This window comes from Mus caroli, unplaced genomic scaffold (assembly GCF_978045245.1).
Source record: "Mus caroli unplaced genomic scaffold, Mus_caroli_1 scaffold_4, whole genome shotgun sequence".
Lineage (NCBI taxonomy): Eukaryota > Metazoa > Chordata > Mammalia > Rodentia > Muridae > Mus > Mus caroli.
In genome coordinates, this window is record NW_028227259.1 from 18628041 (window position 1) to 18641018 (window position 12978).

The window sequence follows — 12978 nt, forward strand, 5'->3', positions numbered from 1 at the left end:
AAAAAAAACTGTAAGAGATAAAGTCAGTTCACACACAAGGCCAAGTATTAGATTTCCATCGAATCTCTTCTTTACAATCCTACAGCACAAGAAAGCATGAAATGATATATTTTAGTCCCTTAAAGAATACAATTGTTAACCAAGATTATTGTAAATAGTAAAGGTATGTGTTGAAATTAATAAAGGGAGAAAATAATTAGCACAGTAGTAAATGAATACTAAGGTGATTCTTGACAACCAAGATATTACTAACATATGGGTAGATTTAGGGCCTGTCTGCAAAAGCTTATAGGTACCAGCCTTTAGATCTTTGCCAATTCTTGGGTTCATGTAGAAACCCTTGGCATTGATATCCAAGACTAAGTCTTATGTGCTCATGTTCCCTCCCAGAGTGGGTAGAATCTGTATCTCCCCTCTGCTGCTTATGTTTTGGGGAGGGTATTAGAAGCAGTTTGCTACAGGGTTAATACAATTGCAACAACTCAGTTCTTGAGTATTCCCCTTCATGTAAGGTTGTAGGACTCCACCTGGTGCTGATCTTAATTAAAGTGGGCCTGGTGCTTGGTTTCAAGTTAAGGAAGTGAGAAATTAACTCTCTCTCCTTTCCTCTACCATGCATCTTCACGCTTCAAACTATTCTCTGCTCAGATTTGGGAGACAGATGAGAAGAACAGCTCTTTTATTTCTGCTTTCAAGAAAAATACCATTTGTTGCTTCTGATTTTTTTGTTTATTTGTGTTTTGTGTGCAGACATACAGTAGGAAAAACAACCATTCACATAAATAACAATGTCTCTAAAAAGCACAAAAACAAAACAAAACAAACAAATAAGCAAAAAAAAAAAAACCCACAGCAAATGTTCAAGAACAAAGTCATCTACCAAATGATATTTCAAAGCCTGACTTAGAAAGCCATTATCTCTTTGGTGTGGTTGTCACTGATGCTGTATTGCAAACAAGACTGTGGCACATGGCTCTGGCCTTCCTGATTTATTTCCAATTCCTTTGGGAATGTTTTTATTTCCTCAGCAGCATTAGAGCAATGACTGTATATTAATCAATATCTGGTCCACAGTGTCAGTCAAGAATGTGTGTTATAGAGTGTTATATTTTAGGTGTAGGAGAATACATAGCAGCATGGATACTGTATGGAACTGCTTGCATCATAAAGTGTGTTTCCAGGGGGTAAGTAACATTATCCACAAGAGATCATCTTCTTGTATACCCCTTGGTGATATTGACTTCACTCTGAAGCCCAGCTGCCTGACATTTGCAGAGCTCCATCTCTGACTGTGGGTTCTAGATTTAGAGGAGGGGAGAGGAAACCCGAATAAGGAAGATGGTCTTAAGAGTCAAGAGTTGTAAATCAATTTTTATTAATAAGAAATAAAATGTTTAATAAACAGGCTTTAAAAGTACAATTACTAAAAACATATAAAAATAAAATTCAAACATGAAAACCAAACAAGAATGTATAACTTCAGCAAAACCTAAAAAATGAATACAACACTAAAGAGCAAAACTTTAACCAAAACTAACAGAAAATGATTCTACATCATCACCCTTTCACTGCATATTAAGAAGTACAGACCTACAGCCTGTATCTCCACTTGGACTGCTGTTGGCCAGGCAGTCCCCTCAGATGTCTCTCAAGGGGTGTTGCCAGAACAGGAAAGGGAATAACACCCTGAATCAGCTGGCTCACTGGCTTTCTCCTCTTCACACTGCATAAATGTACTGAATGTAATAAGATTAATCCAAGGTAGATTGGGGATGTTGGGGATGGAGTTCAGCAGGGGGCTCCTGAGGTGGAAACTCATTCTGCAGGAGGCTCTCTTCCTGGGATGTGGACATTTCAGCTCTTACTGGAGTCTCTGAGTCCTAGGAGAGGAAGGCAGTTCTTAAGACACAAGCTTGGTAGAGACCTAAATGTCAGCTGTCAGACTGCTGTCTACCACCACCTCAACAGGACAGTTAACAGTGATCTATTAACTGAAACCATTGCTGTTATATACATGCGGGGCAAAATGTCAAACAACACTCACAAACACTAAGACTGGCAAGCTGTCACTCAGAATTCTATGCTTGCAAACCAAGAATTGGGCAATAGGAAGAGACCTCATTGCATTGCAAGAAGAAAGGAGAAGCCCACATGCCCCCCCTCCCAGATTAATGACCATGAGAAGCATGCATTTGATATTTGCATTTCATTTTAACCGTGGAAGGTTCTTCACACCCCAGGTTACAGGACCCTTGCATGACCTCTGTCCCAAGACCTAGTTGCTGCTCAAAACTCTGCATACCATCCCACTTATCATGAACACATACAGAAATGTGGCATGTTATTCATCTGTCACCGTTTCAAGATTTCATATTAAAGCAGTGCTGCAAGGTACACTTGCCAATGATTAAGTTTCTCACAAGAGGATAACTGCCCAGAATATGTGTGTATAAAAAGAGCAATGAACAACTACATTCCATGAGGTGGGTGGCTGGTTGGGAGTGTGGATTAGAAAAGTAGTAGGGGAAAGCAAAGATTAATCCAATGGGGCAAATGGTGTCAGACAGCATTAGCCTGACTGAGCTGCTTGTCCCTACCTGAAGTTGTTGGGTCTCATGGTTGCTGGTCTGCTCCTGTTTGTCCACTCAGGTTCAAGTCAACCAAATATTTCTCAATGAGAGCCCAATCAATCTGTATTTCCTTGCTCTCTTGCTCCAGTGTGACAGACATCTTAGTAATATTCTTCTTTTCCATCATGATCTGGCTCTGTATGTTCCTGGAAACACCCTCTGCATAGTAAGATCCTGTAGCCTCCTCCTTTCATTCTTATGTATAGCCCCAATAACCCCACCAGGAACCTGGTTCCTATGAAGACCTAATACAATCCATCTCAATAAATCTGTACAAACAGCAAACAGCCATTTCAGGGAAGAAGAAATCATTGCTGCAGCCTGAACACCAATGAGGGTCCATGTCTCTCCAAAAGAAAGAGGGATCTCCATCTATCATTGACTGCCCAATGCACTAGGGCAACATCAATTAGTAGGGTGCAAATAGCATCAGAGTAGATCAGCAGAATCAAAGGGAGGGCATTCTATCCTTGTGTTATGTCACACTCAGCTCTCTAAAACACTGCCTGAGAACCAGGCTCTCAGTACTGCATAATGACTATGCACAATCACTCTTCTACTGAGAGGCTTCTAAGGATGCCTGGACAATGCTGGGAGGGGTAAGAGTCTCTTACGAATTTATGAAAACTGAGTCTATTATCCCAAGGCACACTGATGCCTTAAAAGCAGAAGGGATAGAAGCAGAACTGCAGATTCTCCAGTCCATAACCCAAGGAAGGCAGAAATTGCCATTCCACTGTTGATTGGCTTGCTAAAAGGTACTTACATAAAGTAGAATTTCCACTTAATGAGCTCCTGGATGTTCTGTTGGGCCTCAAATATCCCCTTCTCTAACTTGTGCTGAGAGGACAGGATCTGGTTCTTCTCTGATATCAGTTGTTCATAGAATGGATTTATCTTCTCCAAGGGCTTGGTCCTAGGAAGAAAGAACTCCATGAACATGGGCTTGTAGGAACACATTATTCAGGCTGAGTCATGCACTACCCCAAGCATGGAAAGCACATTCTGGATTCTATATACTGGGATGATCTTCAGCTTTGAAAATTTGTTATCCTGGTCCAGGACAGCAGAAGCTAAGCATCAAGATGGAGGGTTCCCTGGCTCCCTGTGTTCACTCAGCAGGGTTGGATGTTGCAGTCTAACCAGCTATGCTCTCAAGATCCTAGGCCACAGGTCTTTGCCCACCAGAAACCTGTGATTACATTTTTCCTGTTTTCACAACTGGGGTGGTAAATCCTGAATAACTTATACTGTAGAAACAGACCTTACACATAACCCTGGAGATGTGATCAGATATCACCACAGCTTTATAATGTGCTCAAGGGATACAAGTGTGTGGACAACTGAGACCACATAGGCAAAGAAGAGTGTTGAATAAAGTAGGAGCTCTGAGACTTCAGCACTAACATTATCTTGAAATTGTTATGGAGATAAATCCTCAAGTCAAAACACAGATCCCATAGGTTCCCAAGTTTGGAGGGAAAATTAAACATACAAAACTCATTAACATGTAGGTACATGTGCACACACACAGACTCACACACTTGAACACACACACACACACACACACACATGGAGGAGAAAAGGAAACAGTCAGAGAATGAGAGACAGAAATAGAGAGCACAATGAGATGCAAAAGAAATGTATGCGACATTACTGTCTCTCAGTATAAGGCACGCGGACAAAGAGGAATAGGAATGAGCCTCAGGCCTTCTAGACAAGCACTGAGAAGTAAAATGTGGGACCAGGCCCCTCTAGATACTATGAGGAGCTTCTAAGCACTCAGTCACCTGCCAGGCAAGTATAAACACTTACCATAATCTCACATCACCTAGAACCTCACAAAGCCACATCCTGTCAAGTGCTTTCCAAATGCATGCTGGGAACTCACTCTCCACTGCCTCTATCCCTGAATTCTTCATTCAGAATACAAGACCTTCTTTTCTACTGGAGGAAGCAGAAGAGTACATTTCTCATCTCCCTCCTGACCAAGCTTCAGGTTCTGCCTCTCCACTATGAAGCATGCACGGACATGAGGTTGGGCATAGGGATGATCTGGTGGTACAGCTTCATAGAATCCACCTGCTTTAAAGGATAAGATGAGGCTGACATTGAATACCCCAGACTGACACCACAATGTTTGGAGCAATGCATACCTCTTGTAGTTGGATCTCTTTTTGAAAGCGTTCAGGTGATCACTCTGCTCATTTCTCTTCTGGATAAGGAGCTGCAGCTCTGTGGTCAGCCTCTCCTTTTCCTTTTTGAACTCATTCTTGCTTAGGTCAGGTGCAGTGGATGATGTGTGTCTTCGAGCCCCTTTAGGTAGAAGAATACAAAAATACTTTCATGTGAGAATTCAAAGAGTGTAGGCAGACCACCAAGAGAGAGACCATGCCTGGAAACTAGTGACACCAGAAAGCCTTTGGTCTGGGCTTGAGAGGCCTCCACAGTGGGTCTCAGTTCTACCAGTATTCTAGAGAGACCAGGAGATGTAAACAGCCAGGTGTTTCCTCTATCTCCCTAAACATGCTTATTATTACCAGAGAGATGGCTTACTCAGGATGATTATCAGCTGAACAGAGTGCAATTTGGCTTCAGAGCCATTATTCCTGTGGTTTCACAAGTCAGATGATAAAATCACAGTTCTCATGGACTTTAGTGCTTGGAGATGCTCAGATCTCCTACCCAGTTATGCTAGGCCGAGGACATGGGCTTCAAAAGTCATGCAGTGGGACAACATGGTCAAAATGCTATCAATTGCCCCTACTGAAACACCAAACACCCAAGAAGTAGCAATAGGATCCCTTCTCTGTCTGGGTGTATCCACTCTGACAGGTCTGTGGTTACAGTATAGAAATGCCTGCCACTCACAACTGGTAATAAAGAAAGGTAAAGTGGTAAGTGTCATGGACAGGATGTCAGAGTCATTCTGAGAACATGAGGTCATGGCCTGGAGCACAATTCTCTCCATCATACTACTCCCAAATAGCCACTGAAGTTAAAGAACTTTGAGAGTGAAATACAGACATGCCCTTCCCTAAAAGGGCATAGGTTAGACACTCTGTGACTTCTGATGGTCTCATTGCGTCCCCATGTAACACCCACAATCCTCAGTGAATGTAAATACTTCTTAGCATCACAGTTTTGGCCTTGCCAACCCCTGCTTAGGGGATGGAGAAAGTAGTGTTCTGAAATCCTTGATGTTCAAGAATTTTGATAATTATTGAATTTCTTTTGCTACCCAGAGACTCCAGTTCCTGTGCCCCATTACTAGAAAGGCCATCTCAGGCCACCCCTTCCAGGGAGCTCAACATCCACCTCAGAGGACTTACTCCACATTCTCCAAGTCCACCTCCTTCGTCCTTCATTACTCTCAGATGGAAGGCCAGCATCCTCCCTCCTCTCTCTGGGTGCTCTCTGATCCACACTGGATCTCCGAAAAAGATGGGAGAGTCGAGAAAACATGTTCACCAACTTAGTGGCTATACACTGAGTGAGAATCCTAAGTGAGATTGTTGCTACAACACTGGTGACATCACAGGAGATGCCAAGAACTCTCCAGTAGACAATAGATTTTTCCAAGAAGGGATTGCTGATGTCATGGGCTATAGCCTTTGCCTCCCTGTTAATGTTCTCCCTGTACTGACAGGAAGCTGAGGTATATACCTGCCAGTATAGCTAGAGCCATTTTGTTCTCTGTCCAGCCCCTATTTCAGATTCTGCTGTAATATGCCTGCCAATCACTGACATAGAAAAATAACTTGACTCAGAGCAAGGTCATGGTGATCACATCCTGCTGTGTTCTGCATGACATTTGTTAATCTTACATGTTCCACAAACAGATACCCTTTCCTGGGGACTCTCCTGGGACACAGCCATTGAGCACATCTTCCTTCCAAAGCCTGGGATTGTCCAGTCTTGATTGGCATTGCCTAAGAAATTCCTATGTATCTAACTGAGTGTTTCCTTTCCAAACCCCTCTCAGAAATGTCTCATCCTACCTTAAATTTTCCTCAATCAGCAAATGAGCCATTAAAAACTACTGAGAAATCACACCAGTTTGAATATGCTGAGGTTTAGGGTGCTGAGCCATGGCTCCAGACATCTATCTTTGTTAACTTATAAAGAAAAACAACAAAACAAAACAAAACAAAACAAAACCACCCGGAGCCCATATGAAGTGATCAGTTCTGATCAGGTCATTTTAGATATAACAGTGCATAGTGACTCTGAATTGAATGGGTCCTATATAAAGTTTTGTGGAACATTGTTTAACTGAGTTCAGTGTTTCTGTGGTTTGTTGGGTGAACCCTGGTCAGGAACCTTTCCTTTCAGCAGCACATAGGACAATGAGCCAAGGTCAGGAATGGTGACATCTTGCAGTAAATTATGTTACAAGAGGGATGAGGGATTTATCCCTTGTCATAAGGATCAGTTGTCTCCTTGGTTCTTTTTAGGTCCCTGGTTGCCACGTGCAACAGGTTCAAAAGCCCAGTTATGATGTCCTTGGGATCCTAGTATGCCCATGATTATACACTCAGACATGCCAGAAACAACCAGAGCACTGTCAGAGAGCTTGATAATATAAGGGAGAAAACATTGCTGAATTCTGATGCAGGATATTTGATCCCATTGTAAACCCCAAGATTGTGCTATTTTGTGAAAAAAAAAAAAAAACAGAAACAAAAACAAACAAACCAAAACCCTTTTTTTGGTGTAGCTCATCCCTAGCACAGACTTTTAACCCAAGAGCTTTCTGTTTGCTGTACTTTCTTTTCTGGCTCAGGTGTAGCACAAAACTTTATTGGAAGACAAAATAAAGTCAACTCCAGGTCAAGAGGCAGAAGAATTAACCAGTTGAAAGGGAATGAAAATAACTAAACCAAAGGAAGATCTTTAAGTTCAAGGATATTTAAGACAGTGTGGAGAGGGTTAAAGAATGTGTTCCTTCTGGGAGGTCAGCAGAGTAGGAAGGTCAGCTGGGTGCTTTTCGTGACTCTCTGAGCTGGCTCCTGAGTCTTCATTCTTAAAAAGAAATGCCTGGAATATGTGTGTTTTTTAAAAATTATATATTAATTATTCCATTCGATTACATCTCATACCCCTCCAACAACCCCTGAAACCATATCTGCCCTTTCCTCCTTTCCTTTGCCTGGATGAGGATGCTCCTTCCCACACCCACCCTTTCCTTCCCTACTGCTTTAACAACCCTCTACACTAGGGCATCAAAACTCTCCAGGACCAAGGGCCTCCCCTCCCATTGCTTTCAGCAAGGCCATCCTCTGTTACAATGTATCTGAAGCTATAGATCCCTCCTTATAAACTTCTGGGTTTGTGGTCTAGTCTCCAGGAGCACTGGGTGGTCCTGCCAGCAGATGTTGTTCTTCCAATAGAGTTGTAAACCCCATCTGCACTTCCAGCTTTTCCCCAAGCTCCCACAAGGAGTTCCCTGGGGTCAGTCTAATGGTTGGTTCCAACTGTCAGTTGCTGGCTGGACCTCCCAAAGAACTGCCACTTGAGATTCCTGTCTGCAAGTACCTCTTGACCACAAGAACAGTATCTGGTTTGGTTTCTGCAGACAGGATAGATCCCCAGGTAGGGCAGTCCCTGGATGGCCCTTCCTTCAGTCTCTGCTCCATTTCTTGTCTCTGTTCTTCATTTGCTCAGGAAAATTTCTGGGTTAAAAACTTTGAGATAGGTGGGTGACACCAACCCTTGAAAGAGGGCAATGGCGTGGATAGGGGTCGGGTGGGGGTGGGCAGAGGCACACCTCTCAACTGGAGATGGTCTCTACAGGTTTTATCTTCCCCTTCTGTGAGCATTTTGACTAAAGTCATCTCCTTTGAGTCTTGGGAGCCTCACGTTTCCCTGATGTCTGAGACCCTCAAGAGGCGATCCTTTGTTCCTCACCCCCTTACCCCTACGTATTTTTGTTTGATTTCCTGACCCTTCGTACCTCTCTCCTATCCCTTCCAGTACCTTATGCTGCCCCCGTTATTTCCACCCCTCCTCTCTCCCTTTCAGGTCCCACTCTACCTCTGCCTACCATGATCATCCTGTTCTATCTTTAATGCAGGACTGAAGCATCCATACCCTGATCTTCCTTCTAAGCACCAAAGGCTCTGTGGATTGTATCAAGGGCATTGTGAGCTTTTGGGTTAATATCCACTTATCAATAAATACATACGTGTCTGTTCTTCTGTGTCTATGTCACCTTACTCAGGATGATATTTTTTAGTTTCCTTCTAATTGCCTGCAAATTATATGAAGTCAGGTTTCTAAATCACTGAATAGTACTCAATTCTGTAAATATACCATATTTTCTGTATCCATTCTTCTGCTGGTTGAATAGAATACAAAGTATTAATTCAATGTTCTTGTATCTGTGGAGGTTTGCTTTGTGTCTGACTATATTTAGGGTGAAATTTTTTATAGATATCTGTTAAATCCATTTGCTTAAAAACTTATTTTCTTTTCACTATGTCTTCGTTTATTTTCTGTATCCGTGATCTGTCCATTGATGAGAGTATGTTGAAATCTCCTACTATTATTCTGTGAGTTTGAATGTGTGCTTTGAGCTTCAGTATGATTTTTATTTTTTACAAATGTGGGTGCTTTTGCATTTGCTGTGTAGATGTTCATAATTGAGAGTTCATCTTAGTAGATTTTTCATTTGATGAGTGTGTAGTTTCCTTCCCCATCTTTTTGATAACTTTTGGTTGAAAGTCTATTTTATTGGCTATTAGAATGGCTACTCCAGCTTGTTTCTTGGGACCATTTCCTTGGAATTTTTTTTCCCCAGCTTTCTACTTTGAGATAGTTACTGTCTTTGACACTGAGGTGTGTTTCCAGTTTGATGTAAAATGCTGGGTTCCTCTTTGCATATCCTGTCTGTTTGCCTATTTCTTTTTATTGGGGAATTGAGTCCATTGATGTTGAGAGATATTAGGGACCAATGATTGCTTCTTCCTGTCATTTTTGTTGTTATAGTTAAAATTATGTTTGTGTATTTCCTTCTTAGAAAAGATTAATTTCTTGGTTTTTCTTGGGTGTAGTATTCCTTCTTATGGTGGACTTTTCCTTCTATTATCCTCTGGAGTAGTGGATTAATGGAAAGACACTGTTTAAATTTTTTTGGTTTTTGGTTTTTTGTTTGTTTTTGGTTTTTGTTGCTTTTTTTTTTTTTTTTTTTTTTTTTTTTTTTTTTTTTTTTTGGTTTGTTCATTTTGGAAGACCTTGAATTTTCCAACGATGGTAATTGAGAGTTTTGCTGGGCCTAGTAGGATTGGCTTTCATTTTTGTCCTCCTAGGGTCTATATGAGATCCTCCCAGGATCTTCTGGCTTTTAGAGTCTCTGCTGAGAAGTTTTATGAAATTCTCTTAGGTCTGCCTTTGTATGTTTCTTGACTTTTTCCTTTACTGCTTTCAATATTCTTTCTTTTTCCTGTGCATTTGGCGCTTTAATTATTATGTGTTGGGAGAATTTCATTTTTAACCCATCTGTTTGGTGTTACGTAGGCTTCTTGTGTATTTATGGGCTTCTATTTCTTTAGTTTAAGGAAGCTTTCTTCTGTAACCTTATTGAAGATGTTTGCTGGCTCTTTGAGTTTGAAATCGTCACTTACTTCAATACCTATTATTCTTAGGTTCAGTCTTTTCATTGTATCCTGGATTTCTTGAATGTTTTGAATTAAGAGCTTTTAGTTCTTGGAATTTTTCTTGACTATTGTGTCAATATCTTCTATGTCATCTTTAACAGCTGGTATTCTCTCTTCTATCTTAAATTCTCTTGGTAATGTTTGCATCTGTAACTCCTGTTCTTTTCCAAGGTTTTCTATCTCTAGGGCTGTCACACTTTTTGGTTTTGTTAATGTTTCTCTTTAAATTTTTAGATCCTGGATGATGTTGTTCAATTCCTTCACCTGTTTGACTGTATTTTCCTGTTTTTTTTTTTTTTGAGGGATTCATGTTTCCTCTTTACAAGCTTCTAATTGTTTACATGTGTTCCCCTGTATTTCTTAAGGGAGTTATTTATGTCCTTCTTAATGCCCTCTATCATCTTCATGAAAAGACAATTTAGATCTGAATCTTGCTTCTTAGGTGTATTGAGTGTCCAGGGATTGCTGTGGTGGATGAACTGGGTTCTGATTTTGCCAAGTCCATTTGCTTTCTGTTGCTTATGTTCTTGTGCTTAACTAAGAAGGTCTGTTATGTTTCTGTGGGTGGACTTAAACTTTGATTGGTTTTAAAAATTATTTTGAGGAATGTACCATTATGATCTACAAGCTCATGAAAGAAAAGAAAACCTTACATAAAATCATATTATGATATGTATGTGAACTCCCTACAATGGAGTTCTTCAGAATAATTTTGAAAACGAAAGTGCTCACTACATAAAGTGCGATAGAGAAAATTTACTTAAGTGTAGTAATTTTCAAACCTATGAAGATTAATTCTTTATATATATATATATATATATATATATATATATATATATAAAGAATTTCCTCAATTACATTTCCAATGTTATCCTAAAAGTCCCCCATACCCTCCCCCCTACTTCCCTACCCACCCATTCCCATTTTTTTGACCCTGGCGTTCCTCTGTACTGGGGCATATAAAGTTTGTGTGTCCAATGGGCTTCTCTTTCCAGTGATGGCCGACTAGGCCATCTTTTGATACATATGCAGCTAGAGTCAAGAGCTCCGGAGTACTGGTTAGTTCATAATGTTGTAGTATGTTATAGCCTTGCACTCTGAAAAACAAAATTAACCCAAAGAAAATATAAAAATGCAGAGTGTGAAGGATAAATAAATACATGTTCATAATTTTAAGTTCAGTTAGGCAAGGACATGACAATTTTTTCATTAATTATGAAAAGGCTAATTGTGAGGAATTTCCTTATTCAATATTTTAGTCATCAATGTATTTATTCATGCCACTGAAGACTTCATACATTTCAACTAGTATTCTATTTTCCAAAATGTCTTACTTTGCGACATAACAGTCTATCCATGCTACGTTATTACCCATGTATGGTATACCTCTGAATAAGATGAAGTAGTATCTTACTCAATAACACAGTTCATATTATTCTGATTTTTTCCTGATCTGCAACTCTCTTATTGATAGAAATTTTGTTTGTTATTAGGTGGATAATTTAATGCACTCTAATGCCCTCATATAGTATTCATAGGACAATAAAAGTATCATCTTAAGCTAAGCCAATTATTCTTTCTGCTCTACTTCAAATATTGCATTCCTGTTGCAAATTTTCTATCTTGTTGACAGTTAAACATTTCCCTCATTTGTAAGGAACAGGCCTTGCTCTACCACTGACTTCATTTTCATAATTTCTTTGCCAGACGTATATCCATTTATTTGACATGTTGCTATTGCATAGAGTGCCAAATATATTCTTATTGCAAGAACTTTGGATACTCCCTCACTTTGCTAAGAACAGGTTTTTTAGGTCCGTACCAAACATAGTTCTTTTCTTCCTGATGTAATCTGTTTGGAGTAGCTTTGGAAGAGACTCTTTTCCTATCTACTCTCTGAAACAAACAAACAAACAAACTTTTATCTACAAAAAAGGAAACTAGTCAAAATCCCAGCATGGAGGGATCATGAATTACAACCATTGACTGAGAAGCTATTGACAACTGATATTTTCTAGGACTCAGTGATTAACTTTAATAAGGGTATAACCCCAAAGAGGCTATCCATACTCAAAGCAGCTGGCCTTAAACCTGTGCATATATATATATATATATATATATATATATATATATATGGAATTCTTAAGTAATAAAATTATAGCTTTGATCTAAATAACTCAATAGCTACCCTTTAAAAATAACTTTTTTGTTGTACTTGTAACAAACTACAATAAAATATTGTGATATCAACATGAATGTTACACAAAAGATTATTACATTGAGTATAATTATTTTTAGTATGTTCAGAATTATGAATGTGCTGTGTACCGATGTTTATTTTCTCTTATGTAGCTCAGGAGAGTTTTAATTTTTCACCCAGCCTTGGTGAAAAACTTCTTTTTACTGTTGCTTTAAATGTTTTTTCCCCTCTTTGCATTCATCTTGTATCATTTTCAGGATTTTCTTCTTATTATCATTGTAAAATTCCATATTTACCTTTATTTTTATTGTTCTTAATCTTAGCATTTTCTCAGTTTCTCAACTGGAACTATTTGAAGTTTACTCTTGAGGTACTGTGGTGTTATCATTTTCAAAAAAAAAAAAGATGATTCAAAATTGTGCTCTTTTTTAAGTATCAGGAAACACCTGCTCATATCAGACACTATTCAATATTTAAGATACCTTGAATA

The 12978-nt window shown here is 39.5% G+C and overlaps 1 long non-coding RNA gene and 1 pseudogene across 1 annotated transcript in view; one reads left to right on the forward strand and one right to left on the reverse strand.

Moving 5' to 3' along the window:
• Window positions 1-1751: 1751 nt before the first annotated feature.
• Window positions 1752-6095, reverse strand: LOC147004967 (uncharacterized; annotated as a pseudogene).
• A 2043-nt stretch (window positions 6096-8138) lies between these two features.
• The window catches only part of LOC110295181 (uncharacterized), a 45430-nt gene continuing 40590 nt past the window's right edge, over window positions 8139-12978 (forward strand). The window contains exon 1 of the long non-coding RNA XR_015046821.1: window positions 8139-8225. This is a non-coding gene — a long non-coding RNA (uncharacterized LOC110295181). The remainder of the gene's footprint in view (window positions 8226-12978) is intronic.